This window comes from Schistocerca americana, chromosome 1 (assembly GCF_021461395.2).
Source record: "Schistocerca americana isolate TAMUIC-IGC-003095 chromosome 1, iqSchAmer2.1, whole genome shotgun sequence".
NCBI lineage: Eukaryota > Metazoa > Arthropoda > Insecta > Orthoptera > Acrididae > Schistocerca > Schistocerca americana.
Window position 1 is genome coordinate 631,870,827 of NC_060119.1, and position 12,928 is coordinate 631,883,754.

The following is a 12,928-nucleotide window of genomic DNA, read 5'->3' on the forward strand; positions in this document are numbered from 1 at the left end:
CACCTTTAATCATTTATCACACGAAGGCTCAGACCAAGTGGGATATTTCTCTACCTCGGATCAATTTCGCCTTTAATTCGGCGTAGTATGGGATGTCTAAGGTGGTTCCAGTGGCTGTTATTTTCGTCTACCCCGTTAAGTCTCCCCTTGTCAACTTGTGGAATATAGATCTTCCGACTGAGTGTATCACCCCTTGTGTGATTAAACAGAACTGAGTTAGAAGTATGACGAATATTGAGTGTGGGGATACGTTCGTCGGCCGGAAGTACAGTGTGCATGGGGGTAGCATGGTCGAGTTACTTGCAAAGTAGCTCCTCGATTTGTGGTCCCTTGCTCCATCGTCAGGATCTTGTGTCCTGCCAACAATCTCGTTCGCAATCTGGCTGCAGGTAGAAACCAGCCAGGTGAGACAGGTCAAACAGACCAGTCAGCCGCTGTGCCTTTGGCCTTCAGTGCTGAAGAGGGGCAGGAGGGGAGGGGGATTCTAGGCGACGTTGAACTGTGGGGGGGTTCACACTTGATTTGTTGGGCCTTGATTTCAGCATTATTCACTGTCATTATTACCAGTAGCACAAATCGATTGTAGCTCATCGCTGAGTATCTTTGGAAGAGCAAGTCCTAAAGTAAGCTTTGAGCAGCGCTAGTGGGGAAGTAAGAGCGAGACAGCGGCTGACAGCCGGCTAGAGGGTATCACAGACCCAATTCGAAACCTAGTAATTTCTAGGTCAAGACTTGGTGTAACTGTTAATGTCGGAGTTGCGACACTGAGTGCAGCGTCCTTCCATCCTCGACCGCTGATTTGACCACCATTGATATTCCACGCTGTGCGGGACTGGGTGCTGGGAACTGCATTGGATGTTTCCAGGATTACCAAGTATCTGCCAAATCGTGTGTTTATGATAAATCTTTCTTGCACTACGATAAACCCACCTCTACTGCCTGCACGTGGTGACTTACTGAAGTATTTGTTTGAGCGTAATTATCTGAGCTAAGGCTCTGTTGCTTTAGATTATATATTTTTCTGATTATCCGAATATTTTCCTGTATATGTAGTTGTGCATGTACCGAGGATTTCTGTATACCACTGAGAGCTACACTGTAGCGTATTTGTGTTGTCTACACGCAATGTGAAAGACTAATTTCAATGGTTACACCTTAATGTCAGATTTTTCCATTGATATGGCTGTCGGCTTTCTTATGCCGTAGTATTCTGGGAAAATGTTTTGGCAATAAGTCATGGCAAAAATTTTCCACATTAAATCGTTTTGTTAAGTGAATTTAGAGATTTCGCATTTACTCTTTTATTTCTTATTTTGTTTGCATTAACAGAAATTTCCTGTATTTAATACATGTGTTAAAATTGTGTGGTAGTTTCCATGTGTAAACATAAAAGAAGGAAGTATTGTAAGATATATCGTAATTATTAACTATTGCCTCGTGGCACTGTCATTTTCCTTAGGGAATTGCTTGGTTACACAAGGGTCCTTGCCATGTCACATCTTACTCACTAGGAATATATTAAGTTTTCTTTCATCATATTTTATTCAGTCAAAAGTTTAAGGAGACATTACCTTCACCACTGCTAGGAATTTTTGATATTTATTTAATTTGGTTAAAGAAACATCTTTGATATTTAGTGGCATGTAATGAGGTCTTACGCTGACAAATTATCGACAAGGTGGCCGTTAATATTTTATTAACTTGTTTGTTTGGCGTTTGTTTCACCTAAGTGGTGTTTGCTAACAGCCGTACTTTTTCTTCTGAGCTTGAAGGCCAGTTTTTCAGAGGCTGGTGACCACGAGGGCTTATTGCTGATACGCTCCGCCTTGCTGCCTTTGAAGCGCATATGCGAATGCCTAAGGACGCTGGTTCACGCTGTCTACTAATAGATTTTAAGATACGTAGTGACTATGTTACTTAAGGTTCTGTGCCATGGAGCCTTATTTAAATTTTTCATTAAAGTTGTACATCTTCTTTGCAATATGCTTGTATTACCTATGTTATGAATTTCGGTTAGCTAAGCTTTTTCTAAACTAACTTAAGCTCAAGGTACTGTCTTGATTACAAAGTTACGCGAATATTTTAAAATGATTTAACCATAATTACCGGTCTCAGCCTAAGTTGAGATTGTATTTGCCTCAAGTGTGGACAGCCTTAATGTACACTCCTGGAAATTGAAATAAGAACACCGTGAATTCATTGTCCCAGGAAGGGGAAACTTTATTGACACATTCCTGGGGTCAGATACATCACATGATCACACTGACAGAACCACAGGCACATAGACACAGGCAACAGAGCATGCACAATGTCGGCACTAGTACAGTGTATATCCACCTTTCGCAGCAATGCAGGCTGCTATTCTCCCATGGAGACGATCGTAGAGATGCTGGATGTAGTCCTGTGGAACGGCTTGCCATGCCATTTCCACCTGGCGCCTCAGTTGGACCAGCGTTCGTGCTGGACGTGCAGACCGCGTGAGACGACGCTTCATCGAGTCCCAAACATGCTCAATGGGGGACAGATCCGGAGATCTTGCTGGCCAGGGTAGTTGACTTACACCTTCTAGAGCACGTTGGGTGGCACGGGATACATGCGGACGTGCATTGTCCTGTTGGAACAGCAAGTTACCTTGCCGGTCTAGGAATGGTAGAACGATGGGTTCGATGACGGTTTGGATGTACCGTGCACTATTCAGTGTCCCCTCGTCGATCACCAGTGGTGTACGGCCAGTGTAGGAGATCGCTCCCCACACCATGATGCCGGGTGTTGGCCCTGTGTGCCTCGGTCGTATGCAGTCCTGATTGTGGCGCTCACCTGCACGGCGCCAAACACGCATACGACCATTATTGGCACCAAGGCAGAAGCGACTCTCATCGCTGAAGACGACACGTCTCCATTCGTCCCTCCATTCACGCCTGTCGCGACACCACTGGAGGCGGGCTGCACGATGTTGGGGCGTGAGCGGAAGACGGCCTAACGGTGTGCGGGACCGTAGCCCAGCTTCATGGAGACGGTTGCGAATGGTCCTCGCCGATACCCCAGGAGCAACAGTGTCCCTAATTTGCTGGGAAGTGGCGGTGCGGTCCCCTACGGCACTGCGTAGGATCCTACGGTCTTGGCGTGAATCCGTGCGTCGCTGCGGTCCGGTCCCAGGTCGACGGGCACGTGCACCTTCCGCCGACCACTGGCGACAACATCGATGTACTGTGGAGACCTCACGCCCCACGTGTTGAGCAATTCGGCGGTACGTCCACCCGGCCTCCCGCATGCCCACTATACGCCCTCGCTCAAAGTCCGTCAACTGCACATATGGTTCACGTCCACGCTGTCGCAGCATGCTACCAGTGTTAAAGACTGCGATGGAGCTCCGTATGCCACGGCAAACTGGCTGACACTGACGGCGGCGGTGCACAAATGCTGCGCAGCTAGCGCCATTCGACGGCCAACACCGCGGTTCCTGGTGTGTCCGCTGTGTCGTGCGTGTGATCATTGCTTGTACAGCCCTCTCGCAGTGTCCGGAGCAAGTATGGTGGGTCTGACACACCGGTGTCAATGTGTTCTTTTTTCCATTTCCAGGAGTGTATTTTGTTGTTTTGGTACTTCATAAACTTTATTCAATAGATTTGATACTGATTTTAGCAGTGTGTTGCCTCTTGTGTGTTAATGGCCTGTTTGGTTAGAAAGGACTGTAATTAGTTACCGCAAATCCTTTGAAAGCCTTAAGTGACCTTTTCTTAAATTATCTGAAAGGTTCATCTGCTGCTACCTTTGAGCAGATTCGGTTTCGTAAGGATACAATTTTTTAATTATTAACTGGTGCTGTGTTTTTGGCCTCGTTGGGGGTTGGGTTGGGTTGTTTTGGGGAAGGAGACCAGACAGGGAGGTCATCGGTCTCATCAGATTAGGGATGGATGGTGAAGGAAGTCGGCCGTGCCCTTTGAAAGGAACCATTGTTGCCTTGTTGAAGTAAAATCGTTTGTTACAGCTGATTATTACTGTAAGCAACTTATTTTCCTTATTGTAGTCGCTCATAATTGGATATTTGTTGTAAGGTCTTAAGGGACCAAACTGATAAGGTCATCAGTGCCTAAGCTTACTCACTACGTCATCTAACTTAAAGTAACTTACGCTAAGGGCGACACACACACCAGTGCCCTAGGGAGGACTCGATCTTCCGACGGGGGGAGCCGAGCCGACCGTGACCAGATGCCCTGGACCACGCGGCTACCCCCGCGTAGTCGTCCATAATTATTTGTGAATATTGTATTTATGTATTGATACTATTATGTGGTGGTTAAATAAATTAACCAGTCAAATGACAAATGGCGCTGCTATTTTGATTTCGGCTGTCCATGCTTTCCTTGTCCTCCCCCATCCTGTTTTTAGGGATTTCAAAAGGCACAATGAACTGAGTCATATGTGTTTCTGGGACATTTCTTAACTTATAGTCGAGCTTAGAGGAGGCACGTTTGTGAGGAAATGCACTGGGTATAGGAAAATCATGATTATGAGTTAAATGGCCTATCACATGATGTTAAAACATTGTGCATGAATAGGTACTGCTGGCAGATGTAGATACCTGCTTATCATCCAAGACATTTCTTTGACAGCTCAAACGAATGTGGATTAGCAGCAACTGTCGCTTCTTCCACACCATTCTGGTGACACGGGTAGTTTTTCTCTCCTTTTTTTAGAAGTATAGTATTATAAGCAGGATAACATCTTGCTGAAACTGAAAGCTCCTGCGACCACATTTTCATGCTTGCGAATAAAATTTGGGTTTTCTATCTTCACCTTCTGTACAATTGTGTTTTGCTGCGGTGGAGTTCAAAGCGCAATAATTACAAGTGATGGTTACTATTCTCAGGTGAAGCTACTAGATTGGTGTGTTTGATTCCTGTTTCAAGACCTTGAGTATGTGTCGGACATGACTGCAGAACCTATGGCAGCTAGTGGGAAACAATGTTTCAGGAACTCGCAGATAAAGTCTGAGCAATTATCGCATTGCACCTAAATAAATGTAAGTATGTTGTAGCACACTATAATTTACCTGAATTTAAATTATACAGCATATGTTTACAAGCATTTAAAATTCCATGGTCTTCAACTTCAATGTAATCGTTCTGAAGATTATACCGTGTGTTACCGAAAAATGAGAGGCTGTAAGCTGCTAGTTGTCTATTAGTCAGCTACATTGGAGACTAAATGATGCAGTTTAGCAGAAAAAAGGTTTTACTGAAATACGTCTTTCGTGAATGATATGTAGAAAGAGAGGTGAGAATTATATAAAAGGAAAATGAAAACAACGATGTGCTGGACATTTCGAGGAGGGGAAAATTAGCAGCAGGCACACTCGCGAAGATCTCATTTCTCGTCTTGTGAGACCTTACAGGGACATGGCTTGGAAACTACGAAACTGCTTTCGTTTCGACATGAGAGGTAGTGGGTATTTGCTCAAGAATATTTTTACACGGTTAAGTACGTCAATTACTCGGCGCTCTTCTGGGCAGAGAGATACTTAGCAGGCAACAGAGATAACGTTCTCGGATGAAATATGTAACAAGAGTGAACAACTCATGACAACTACAGTACAAAAAACGCTTACAAACTAATTTCACGCTTAATTTTATTTCCTTGATTTGTTCTGATAATGAATACGAAAAGGAACTTGTGACACTGACTTAAAAGTTAAGATCTGTCGACAACAGATTTGCTGTTTGGTGTAATTCAGTTATTGACCACTTGTCCTGGGGAACTATGTAAGATTAACGACAATATTCAGTTTCCCCCAACACTCTTTCTGGTCAGTCCACCACCACAGTCTCTTTTTTTTTTTTTTTTTTTTTTTGAGATTCAGTGTACATTTGTGAGAATGTGCTCGTGCGTGTTCATGAGTACGTATAGTATGTATGTATGTATGTATGTATGTGTGTGTGTTTGTGTGTGTATGTGTGTGTGTATGTTTGTGTGAGAGTGAGAAGGGGAGAGACATTGATGTTGACCATTTCTGAGTGAGAGTGCGTCACTGGAAAATGACAGAGAAATCAGCGAGCAGTAACATGAACAAAGAGGAATTACAGTGCATCAAAACAAATTGATAGCAATTGGGATATTTACATTTGCTTTTCTTCCTTTTACATTGTCATATATTTTGTTTTAACTGCCAGTGCCATTAGTGGCCAAATACTGGCAGCAGAGGTAATGAGTACTCCGCTGTTAAAAAGTAAACGTTCTAATGAAATACTTCTATCAAATCATTACATCAGTCAAATGAACCACTGTGGAAACTGACGTTACCGATGTGCGTGTGAACTTCGCAGTGGGCCTATACAGTAATGTAGAGTGGTATTTTTGTTTTACGGCTCAGTTTGAACCAAGTTATTAGGTCACTGGAGGTAAAAATTGGGATATTGCGTGCCGGGGGACGACATCGATGAATCAGAAAATCCCCGTTACATAACCTTGCGCACTAGCAAGGCAAAATTTGAATGGTCGTAGCATGTTTAGTGGTTGTCTAGGTACGAAATGACCGTTAAGGAACTTCCTGTTGTCCTCACAAATATTTAAAATTGATCTGGTGGAACTGTCAAGGTACAGCGTGCCTGACTGCTACACTGAGGACGTGGGGTTCTTTCGCGGCAAATTTCTTGACGGGGAGTACTGGAAAGAGCAATTCAAGTTCGTGAAATGACCTGAAGAGTTAAGTGAAGGAGCAGTACGGGCCCTGATCGTGATGGCTGACGGTAAATGATGAGCTAATGAGCTGATGACAACTACAGTACAGACGCAGTAGAATGCCGTTGAAAACGACAAAATTCTAGCGATTCATCGTTTTGCAGGGTGATGACGCCACGAAGTTTTGTGAACCACGTTGATGTACGAAACAAAGGAGCTACGTTTCAGAAAGGAAGTGTGGCAGTATAGCCACTGTATGGTAATTAGCATGATGCAACGTGTGACTGAGTCGATGAACTGGCTAAAGTGTCATGACAAATCGTCTTAAGATTTTCCACTCGATCGTTCCACAGAAAAATGTTTTGATTTTCCAAAAAGATAAAAGGTAATATGGTCCTACAACTTCTGAACATACCGTAAATCAGTACATCTGAAGACGGATATTGTTCACTCAAGCAGGCGCTCCCATTGATTTACAAGTAGGAACACCGATCATTATCTGGAAGAGGTACGGAAGAAGGAGTATGGAACGTATGCCATCTTTCAGTCCTTTCTCTTGGAAGACACAAGCTTATGTCTGCTTGTACTGAATGTGATTGTACATCGTGTGTTACTGGTGTTTTCTATCGAAAATCGGCGAATTCCTATCACGGTTTGTAGCATGACAAACCGAAACGCTGTGAAGCAACTCTTTATAAACTCTTACCAATGTTGTTTGCAATCAGATCGCCTCTAGTCGATGCACTGCCGACGTGAAACAATATGACCACTGCCCTAGGCTATATTTAATGGTGCGGACACGTGACGTAGAAAAGAAACATATAGAAGAGGAGTAGAGACGTCTGGGGAATTGTTCTATACTATGTTCCTCATAATGATAAATCGGATGTAAGCAAATACAAACGCATGATTGGTCTAATGTATTAAGAGCAGTCAATGTTTTTCCTAATCGGCCAATAGATATGTAGCTTTTATTTAAAAAATCGTGTACAGTCTCACTTCCTGTGAACGCTAGTTGTGTCGCGCTTTTGGCCGCGGTCGCCGGGCGGTTCTAGGCGCTTCAGTCCGGAACCGCGTGACTGCTACGGTCGCAGGTTCGAATCCTGCTTCGGGCATGGATGTGTGTGGTGTCCTTAGGTTAGTTAGATTTAAGAAGTTCTAAGTTATAGGGAACTGATGGCCTCAGATGTTAAGTCCCATAGTGCTCAGAGCCATTTGAACCGTTTTGTGTCGCGCTCTTAATAATCATGTGAAAATGGCTGATGATGCTTCCTGCTTCGTTGTGGAAGAAGCGAGTGGAACACTTCGCAATGTGACCCTATAAGAATTTCGTTTTTACCTGTTGAGATACGGAACCCTAAAAATGGCGAGAAACAGGTTGTTCTTAATGATACTCGTATCCAGTCTCCATAAGACTAACACAGTATTTCGGTGGTCCACCTGGCCGCCATCTGCAGTTGAGTAAGCCGTCGTATTAACTCACCGGAACTGAAATAAAACTGCGGAATTGTTGTCAATGTTTGTCACTCATGTACCCCTTCTACGGGGTCAATCAATAAACTATTCTCCCAACCAATTTCAATAACAAGCGACAAACAATCAGTTATCTTTAAAGGTAATGATAACCGAAAGAATTAATTCGCCCCAACGCTTCACTTTAGATTTTGGGGATTGGGTTATTTGGGGAAGGAGACCAGACAGCGAGGTCATCGGTCTCATCGGATTAGGGAAGGATGGGGAAGGAAGTCGGCCGTGTCCTTTCAGAGGAACCATCCCGGTATTTGCCTGGAGTGACTTAGGGAAATCACGGAAAACCTAAATCAGGATGGCCGGACGCGGGATTGTCTTTAGATTTTGCATTTATTGTCACACCCTTTAGTGCAAACCATAGAACAACCAAGTGTAACAATGAGAAAATATTTGCACTCGTAATATTTGCTATATAACTTCTGAATTAAATAATAAACAATAGTAATCTAAGATTATTCCTTTTCAACAAACATATTTTTAAGGCCATAAATGATCAGGATCAACGGTTAATAAAGCCCCATTAACTTGAGCAAGGATCCTTTTTTCAGTCTCTGAATGAAGTCAGTAGATGACATAGGGGACAATCAGACATACATTAAATGTTACACCATTAAGGACGATCACTCATTAAGAATTATAACCACAAATTAAATAAGATTCATTTAAATCAATTAACATCAATAGCAAATAATTAAGTCATGTCTCAGCAAATGTATCAAAACCAAATCTTTCAGTTCTATAACAACGTTGGATCGTGGAATACGCCGGATTATCGACACAGAAGGCTAAATTTTACCAAACAGCAATTCCTCGAAACCTAGAACTATCTCAATAGTGTGCAATAATTAGGTTATCCTGAACTACTCTAATTCGCCTTTCTTGGGCATAAAGGTAGAGTAGATAATTAACCTCTTATTTTATTCTCCTGGAACACTGAGCGGCAATAGACACTCGGGCAACTCTTACCACAGCGTGGCTCGGGAAAGAGGATGGCTCCACCAGGAGGATGAAACATTTACCCGAACTGGAAAGGGAACTCGTCCAACACGAGCCACTAGGTTGGGTGAAGACCAGTTGGCGATATTTAATCATTAACCGAAGGTTGCTGGCCTGCGGCGAAAATTACAGACGCAAAGGTAGCTTTATTTGTGCTTGCAAGAATTGATAACTTCTGTAAATGAGATTGCGGCAGAAATACCGCCGTAGTATCAATACGGGACTTCGGAGCTGAGGAGTCAACAATAGTCTCTACCCAATAGGCCCAACATTTCAGACAGACCGAGCAATCGACATCAGTCGTGGCTAGGAGGATTACCAAATAGAAACTCTAGCACTACCTTAAATATAATTACATATAGGAATTAACGGGGACTAAACTCCTTAAGAATATATACACACCAACGACGACTAAAGTTAAATATGCCTGCGTACTAAAACACAACAGATCTTGGCGAACATTAACATAATCTCGCATTTCAGACATCCATAAAATTGGCTACAGGCCACTTTCTCTCCGCCAGACAGTACACGGTTATTTAACATTTTACAACGTACTTATCCAAACAGTGACCTACGTCATCCATGGGAAAACAGCAGCTAGCAGAATGTCCCCAGCCAAAAAAATTTTTCTTTTTCTTTGTTTCTTTACAACGCGCGCCGTAAGTCAGCAAGACGTTCAAATGAACGATCATGCAACGGGGCAGTAACACACACGCAAGGCAATTTCCGATCACAAATTTAAAGCAGAGAAACGTTGCCACACAGTCAGTAATAGCTCCCACAACACCGGGAGATTGGCCCCGCCAGACGACGACCGTTGCACTAACTAGACGAAAAAACTTTCATTCAGTGACGACACCACCATCTGGAGGTCGTTTGCAGCCGCAGACGGACTTCATAGCTTCCCCAGCCGATGAACGGAAACCAAACGTTGTCCAGATTTACGACCTCTTGTGTACTCACGCCCCGGGTTGTTGGGCCCATCCAGACTGAGGATAGAGGAACCGAGCGTCCCGCTGCGGAACGGTCGCCCAGGGCCAAAGACTCGTCTCAGCTGCCTCATCTGCTCTCAGCACGGCACACCGCGCCTCCTCCCAGCGGGCGCGCTGCCCTCTAGGAAAGCGCGGAAAATCCAAACAGGAATAAACTGAGGGGAAAAATAGGAACCGTGGCAAATGACACGGTTCAGTCACAAGTTTACAGAGAAAATTAGTTTTGAAGCTTTTCGAGGAACTGTATTTATTCAGATTAGACGTCTTTGTTAACGACGTGTGCGACTTCATCGGTAGCCTTGTTGAATAGGAATTGGAATTCTTACAGATCGCTGGTCTGAATTTAGCTTTGGTCTTTTCTTCATTTCCTTTTCCGTTCGATTCGAATAACATTCTTCAACTATGTGCTAATTAACACACATATTATTTTCAATGAAAATTGCACATATTGTTTCTGACTACACACCACAAGCAAAATTTCAATTTGCAAGGCAAATATAAATTCTTATCTATCTATATTTTACGTAAAGTTGTTAATAAAGATCATTTAAATCAAACATTACAAATTGAATCTTTGGAGCAAAAATGAAAGCCGAAATACTCTTTACTTCGACTGATTTATACCACAGATGTGGTCTCTAACGAGCCAGAGTGATAAACGTTGTCGGACCATAGAAAAGAATAATTTTCACGGCATCGAGCACGCCGTACAAACGCTGAGTTTTTGCAAGTCTTACCGCACCACTGGAACCTGAACCCAGTAGAACAGATTTGGATCCAAAGTAAGAGATTTATTGCGAGAAGGTGCCAGACGCTCTGGAACTAATTCTTGAAGCTCTGTCACACGTCAGTACAGAAAGCTGACGGGATTCAGAGCAGCATGTCGCAAAAGAAGAGTATGCTGATACAATAGCTCCATATTTAGCAGTTATATACAACCGCTCACTCACGGAAAGATCCATACCTAAAGACTGGAAAATTGCTCAAGTCACACCAATAGCAAAAAAGGGAAGGAGTAATCCATTGAATTACAGGCCCATATTACTAGCATCGATTTGCAGTAGCTTGTTGGAACACGTACTGTATTCGAACATTATGAAGTACCTCGAAGAAAACGATTTATTGACACGTAGTCAGCACTGATTAAGAAAATATTGTTCTTTCGAGACACAACTAGCTCTTTATACTCATGAAGTAATGTGTACTATCGAGAAGGGATGTAAAATTGATTCCATATTTTTAGATTTCCATAAGGTTTTCGACACCCTTCCTCACAAGCGTCTTCTAACCAAACTGCGCGCCTATAGATCATCGCCTTAGTTGTGCGACTGGATTCGTGATTTCCTGACAAACATCACAGACGGAAAGTCATCGAGTAAAACAGAAATAATATCTGGCGTTCCCCAAGGAAGTGTTACAGGTCATCTATTGTTCCTTATCTATATTAAAGACACAGGAAACAGTCTCAGTAGCCGTCTTTGATTGTAAGCATAAGATGCTGTTATGTCTTATAAAGTCCTGAGATGACCAAAACAAATTGCAAAATGATTTAGGCAACATATCTGTATGGTGTTAAAAGTGGCAATTGACTCTGGTTAAAGAAAACTGTGAAGTTACATGAGTACTAAAAGAGATCAGCTAAATTTCGATTAAGCTATAAATCACACAAATTTGAAGTCTGTAAATTCAACTAAATACTTAGGGATTACAATTACAAATACCGTAAATTGGAACGGTTACATAGATAATGTTGTGGGTAGAGCCCACCAAACACTGCGATTGATTGACAGAACAGGCTACTAAAGAGACTGCTTACACCACGCTTGTCCACCCTATTCTGGAGTATTGCTGTGCGGTGTGGGATGCACATCAGATGGGACTGCGAATGACATCGAAAAAGTACAAAGAAGGGCAGCTCGTTTTGTATTATCTCGAAGTAGGGGAGATAGTGCCACAGACATGATACGTGAATTGGAGTGGCAATCATTAAAACAAAGGCGTTTTTCGTAGCGACGGGATCTTCTCATGAAATTTCAAACACCAGTTTTCTCCTGCGATTGCGAAAACATTCTGCTGGCACTCACCTACATAGGGAGAAATGATCATCACGCTAAAATAAGAGAAATCAGGGCTCGCACAGAAAAATTTAAGTGCTCGTTTCTCACGCGCGCCGGTCGAGAGTGGAACGGTAGAGAGACAGCTTGAAGGTGGTTCATTGCATCCTCTGCCAGGCACTTTATTGTGAATAGCAGAGTAATCACGTAGATGTAGATGAAAATGTGGCGCTCCGGTAGCTTCGTAGAGTCTTTTGTTGTTCGCCTTCTTATCAGCGTAGCAGATGACAGTGTACTGAATTTTATTACTCGGATTCGGATGTAGAAGGAGTTCAGACTATCTGACTGACTGACTGACTGACTGTAAGTTTACACCATCAGGGGATTTAGTATTTGACTTTATGGTGAAATGTCTACAATACGATTTTATGTCATCACGCCAGTTCACGCGGAAAAGCTGCCCTGTGTATAAGGTCACGTTCTCATTCAAATCAGCAAAAAAATATGCCAACTTTGGAAATTAGACATAAAAAGAACATGTTTGAGGATTATGATTGATCATACTTTGCACTTCATTGTTGATTTTCCATACAAAAAAATGGCGCCCGTAATTCAGGTTTGATCAGGGGCCTGCTAGTCTGAAGTACGCCGACTGCGTCACTGAACTCAAATCTG